The sequence below is a fragment of the Xyrauchen texanus genome, chromosome 8 (assembly GCF_025860055.1).
Source record: "Xyrauchen texanus isolate HMW12.3.18 chromosome 8, RBS_HiC_50CHRs, whole genome shotgun sequence".
Classification (NCBI taxonomy): domain Eukaryota; kingdom Metazoa; phylum Chordata; class Actinopteri; order Cypriniformes; family Catostomidae; genus Xyrauchen; species Xyrauchen texanus.
The window spans coordinates 39,744,283-39,750,580 of NC_068283.1; positions in this window are offsets into that span (position 1 = coordinate 39,744,283).

The window sequence follows — 6,298 nt, forward strand, 5'->3', positions numbered from 1 at the left end:
ACCCAGGACCGGAACTATCTTTTTATAATATTTGATCAAAATATAGCTACACAAAAATATACTACGATGCAACATTTTGAATCATTTTTTTTTTTTATTAAATATATTTAACAGTACAATAAGTGAAAGTATAGTGTTTGGGGTACAAACAAAGCCCCTCATAAAACACATTTTCTTAATTGGGGTAATTGATATGTTATGAGGAATGTTCATTGTGGGCTCACATTTACTGATCCAATCACAGTGGAGATTAAATGTGCTGTAAGCGATTTTTTTTTTCATGGAAAAGTATGCAAAAATATTTGTACTCCCTTAAAGATATTAATGAAATAAGTGTCCTGAGATATCTCTCTGGTCTCTGTGATAGCTGTAGATTTTGTAAACAGCAAACAAGAATGTGTCTGCAGATCACAGACATTGACACAGGCTTTTCACCTGTCAATCATTTTGCTCGTTCTCATAGTGTTGTATTTGAAGTGGATCATTGAGGCTATGATTCACGTTTGTCAGTTGAGGGCGCTATTGTGCCACTGTTGAATTTGACAGCCACAGGAAAAAACAATGTTGCTCTTTTGCTCGGATTTGGTCCCAAAATTATCTTTGGAGGGTGGGGTTTTGGAACGAGGGGGCGTGGCTAATTCAACGGCTCGGTCACGTGAAAGATTTAATCGCTTAAACCAACTTTAATTTGTTTACAGAACACTAGAAATGTTATGAAATAACGCCTCTAATGCTATTTTACTTACTCCACTGAGAGTAAGGTTTAGGTTTGGGTTTGGGGGATACAGTTTTTAAAATATGCATTCCTCTTCACTGTTTTACAGCCTGTAAAGCTGAAAACAATTCGCTTCACTATTCCCTTTTGGTGCCACTCTATGAATATTAAACCAGGAAAATCGAGCGCACACGTGCCTTATGCCCAACAGCACTTATTGTTTTGGTCACTGGGAGCAGTGTTTGAAATTTCAGTAAGCAAAGATGAATTATAGCTAAAGTAAAGTCAACCTACTGTTTCCAACTTCACTGTGAGATTAGTCTGATCTACACTATATCACAATAATATCCCGGAGTGCATTTTACCCTAAGTGTGGAGGTCAAATATATATATACAGTATATATACAGTATATGTACATTTTAATAAAAACTTTCTTCTGCTATTATTTTCACACAAATTAAATAAAAAGACATTTATGTTTTCAATACTGGTAAACTTAGTGACCAGAGAAGCAAAAGCACATATCCTTCTGGCCTTAAGGATTGGCCCCTCAGCTTTATTGTACCCTATAAAGAAACTATAAAAATGAACCCCATGTTCATAAAGTTTCTTCATTTGTAATGAAATCGTACAATTGGTACTCCATTTTTACTCCTGCTTTCCTCAGAATTCTAATTGACGTGAGAAAATAATCCTGGAATCCAGATGTAAGACTGAAAACTTTCTCATTACCTCATATTTCATGCAGAGAAACGAGAAGAAGGTGAGAGTAAGATGCACAGTAAGTGAGCAGAATCACTTGAGGAAGGAACAACAGTCAGAGATAAGAGGAAATGAAACTTGAAGGATGCAATACAGGAACAGGGAATGCAGAATGAAATCATGAAGAGTGAAAAATGGAGAAGACAAATTCCTGACAACTAATTTTGTTATTTTTATACATGTATCAACTGTCTTTTGTATTGCTTTTTTTTTTACACCTGTCTTTATGTTTTCCCTTGATATGTTTCACTTGCATTAGTTTATGCACTTTAAAGCAACCTAAGGATTTAGAAAGGTGCTGTATAAAACTTTATTATTGGACTAGAATAACGGTAAAGGGAAAGGGAATAAAGTGAGCAGTCTGGCACCTGAGAGGGTTTCCCTGTCTCACACTGTTAAACAGCAGTTTCACTGGTAAATGTATGTTCCTAACAACATTATGCTCAATAAAGACTTTCACAGAAGCTGGAATGCAGTAAATGCAGCCATAAAACAGTACTGGAATATGTTCCACAAGAAGATGACTGTTTGTTTCCACAAGCGACTGAAGGTGCATAAGAAAGACTGCATTATAACTTCAAATATGTAAATGCCAATGTAATGACATAGTTCAGTTAGCTGGAAGTAAGCTGGAAAATTTGGAAGACAGACAGGCCGATAAATCTTAAAAATGCTTTAGATGTACTGTAATCACACTGCACATAACACTCCCCTGTCTGCTTGAGATACAGTAGGAGGTGGGCACCTCCTCCCTGCCATTCCACCACTCGTTAGGCTATTTTTAACTTCACATTTTATTTGGACAAACCATGCAACCAGTAAATAAAACAGAACTTAACCTCCAGACAAACTGATACCCTCGTCAGACTGTAATGAAATCACAGTATGAGTCAGAGGTGAAGGATACTTGCCCATTTACTGTCAGTTTCTCCTTGAGTTGAAACCAGCGGAGCTCCAGCTATACACATTTAGTGATGACACGGCAGATTTGATCGATTTAAAGCTGACAGAATATCAGAACACAAACACTTTACATTAGAGTATTGCAAACACAAACACACACAGTTTATAGAGAGGTAGTTAAATGTTCAAAGATATATTATTTTACCCCACCAAGGAATCTGACCTCTATCCACTCCGTGCCACATAGTCCAACCAATCACTTTTCCACTCAGCAATTTGCACATTCACACTATCAAAGTGAAAGAATTCATGCATGAAACTATTGCTTTTGCACAAAGTATTGGCACAAAATGAGCTGGCGTAAGTACGTTTCTGGCTGGCATCTTCCTATTAACTGCAGGATTTGCTTCTGTAACTGTGTTTCCCGCTCACGTGTATGGAGTAGAGACCAGGCGAGCTGGTTTGTAAGAGTGATAGGGGAGGTGATGGTGGTGCAAGGCACCAGGCAGGTTCGCTGATATACCACTGTGGTCCCACAGCAGTTGACAGAAAGACAGAATGATTTTCAATAGGCTGCAGGGTGAGCAAGAGGCAAGCATGGTGGGTGTGGCTTCAGGCCTCGGAGAGGTGTCTATTAAAATAATAACAACAGAAATGGGGAATAAATTGTCCAAAGGGGAAAGTGTCTAAAACAAAGGGGAATCTGGCCTTCACGGTGCATGGGGCAATGTGCAGGAAAGGTAGTGCAGAGTGCGAATGGTTCAGGTGCTAGTGGGAGGGGTCCAGAAGCTGCACGCACTCCCCTGGTAGGTTCTGAGGAGCGTGGGGTGGCGGCTCCTCTTGAGAAGGCTTCCCTGGGCCTCGCTGCTTGAGGGGAATACGTATATACGGTATTCTACCCATCGGCCGGAATGCATGCTCCAATCCCAGGCTTCATGATTATATTATAGTGTTGGCAGCTCATCCTGAAAGGTAGCATATATTTTCAGGACACCGGGGGTCTGAGGTGCGGGTCTGGCTGAAGAACGGCCCTCTGAAGAGGTGAGGTGAGGTGAGGATGATCCACAGGAGGGTTGTGTACAGGATTCTTTCTATAATTCCAGTTAGTCTTAGCAGTCTGCAAATGCTCGGAATACTCAGCAATATCCCTGCTGAAAATATCTGGGTTGCTGGTCACCAGGATACGAGACATACACCATTATTTTGAGTTTTATATACCAAAGTAAAATGGAAAGTCTCAACTTTCTAGCGACATAAGTATTATGTTTATACTCCAAACCTTTGACAAGATGAATCTATGAAGATTAATCATGTTAATGTTGGCAAAGACAACACAGTCTCATGAGAATTCGTAAGAATAGTACAAGATGGTGAATTCATAATAAATCGAATGACTTTGTACAAAACTACCAACCAATCACATATGCTTCGCTAGTCTCCTTCAAAACCCTCGTATTTTCCTTCCATCGTAGCCTACACAACACGTATTTATCAATTACAATCATGGTCACAGGTTGAAATTTATGGTTAGGTTTAGGTATGGGGGTAAATTTACTAAATGTATCACGAACACGTGCTCAGAACCCAAAACGTCTGCTTTCTTCCTTTGAACACAACAGAGAATTTTACATTACCATCAAGGTTATGTTTAGGGACTGGGTAAGAGGTTGCACTTTATGGTTAGGCGTAGGAATGGGGTATGGGTTAGTGGTCACAATTAGGAAAAATATCACAAAGTTCATTCGAAACATGGAAGTCCCTCTTTCTTCCTTCATACACAACAGGGATTTTTACATTACTATCATGGTTATATTTAGGGACTGGGTAAGGGGCTACAATTTATGGCTAGGTTTAGGTATGGGGACAGGGTTCAATCTTAAAATTAGGAACTGTTGTGTTTTGGATAATGACCCCCAGCTTGAGATTCTGTTGTGCTGGTGTCCTCATCTGGATTCTTCAACAGCTTAACCAACTAGACTTCCATGGTCAACAATGCTGCACCAAAGAGACTGTGCTGGTCCACCTGTTACACCAACTAATCTTGGTTGGTGAAAAGCATAGCTATGCTGGTCCACCAGCACTCGCTTTCCTACAACTCAGTAAGAAGAACCCAGTTGCATCAGATGTGTCGGACAGTGTCCGCCACATGTCAATGAACTCTTAAAAAAAGCAAGGAAGCAGGGAATTCAGGGGAGGGGTGTGGCAGCGTAATTGCTCGACTCGTAACAAGTGAGGCATGGAATGTGGGAAAGGAGAAAGAGGAAGACAAGGGTCTTACCACACCGTGGTGGTCTGACCTTGGCCCCGCCAGAGGCTAAATATTGTCAGAGTCTGCCCTCTGTTTAAAATCCATCAACATATTTTGAAACACAATTTCTTTGCTCCGTGCTTATGAATGTTTGAAGAATGTATGAAAAGAGAACAACAATCTTTTCTCTGTGCTCACAGGGAGCTGATTGGCTGTTTGAAAGATTGTAAGCTGTCTGCAATAATAATAATAATGCCCTAAGCTCTTGATTATGGCAATTGGCATGTCAAATTCGGCTTTCACCTCATCTCTCTGGTCATTTGTTTTGGAGGACAACTGATGGAGATGAAGCAGAAAACAAGGGAGGGAGAGGATAAGCAGGTGATCCTGAAATCCGTGGGATTTCTGCATTTCATTTGAGCTCAACCTGCAGCCCAGACAGCGCTGTGCCCAGAGCGATAAGGAATTGAAAAAAACGGAAAGGATTATTGAATAGAGAAATCTGTGGGGAAACCAAAAGGAATAGGTGATTAGTTTGAATCTTCGGTCAGAATACGTATGGAAACTTATAAATTTTATATAAGACAAACTTCTAGAAGACATAAGTGAACAGCAAGAATACTTTATTATATAGATATATATACAGACTTTTATACAAAGCAGTGGTTGGTTGGGGCCTAGTTTCTGAGAGTGTATTCAAATATAAAGTTGGATGCAGTGGATACGTAACTGCCCACCCTAGCACTTGCTCTTGTGCTAATTTTAGCCAACATTCCTAAATTTGGAGATAAAAACTAACTAACTTTCCATAAACATGGTAATTAAAAGAAACACTCCAAAACAGACACTAACAATTACAAACAGGTGTATTAAATTCTGCCACACCCGATACAAACGATCTACAATAGCTGTTCACACACAACAAAGTATTTGTGAAATATTGTTAAATCCCCTCCAACAGTGTGTACCACATCTGGAAGGCACAGGCTGGCCGCCAGCTTTTAAAAGAAAGGTCCAGAAGTGGTGGAGAAAGTCATGAGTCAGAGAGAGAGAGAGAGAGAGAGAGAGAGAGAGAGAAAGAGATATCACAATGCATTTTTAAATGTATTGGTGAAAAGTAAGTTTGATAACTTTTGGTTAATGTGTTCACATCTGCTAGGATGAAGGTCTACTGAATAAGATACAGGAGAAGGCAGGCTTTGAGCGGTGTTGTAATAAGGACCATGACCAAGACTAGACCCCATGAGGCCCAGATCCGGACCAAAACTTTATATTATAATTACCATAAATATGGTAACCGCAGCAGGAAACTGATGGAGTGCGTACTCCAGGTAGGGAAGGAGGTATTTCCCCAAGTGAAGGAGTTCAAGTACCTCGGGGTCTTGTTCACGAGTGAGGGGACAATGGAGTGGGAGGTTGGCCGGAGAATCGGGGCAGCGGGGGCGGTATTGCACTCGCTCTATCACACCGTTGTCACGAAAAGAGAGCTGAGCCGAAAGGCAAAGGTCTCGATCTACCGGTCAATTTTTGTTCCTACCCTCACCTATGGTCATGAAGGCTGGGTCATGACCGAAAGAACTAGGTCGTGAGTACAAGCGGCCGAAATGGGCTTCCTCAGAAGAGTGGCGGGCTTCTCCCTTAGAGATAGGGTGAGGAGCTCAGTCATCCG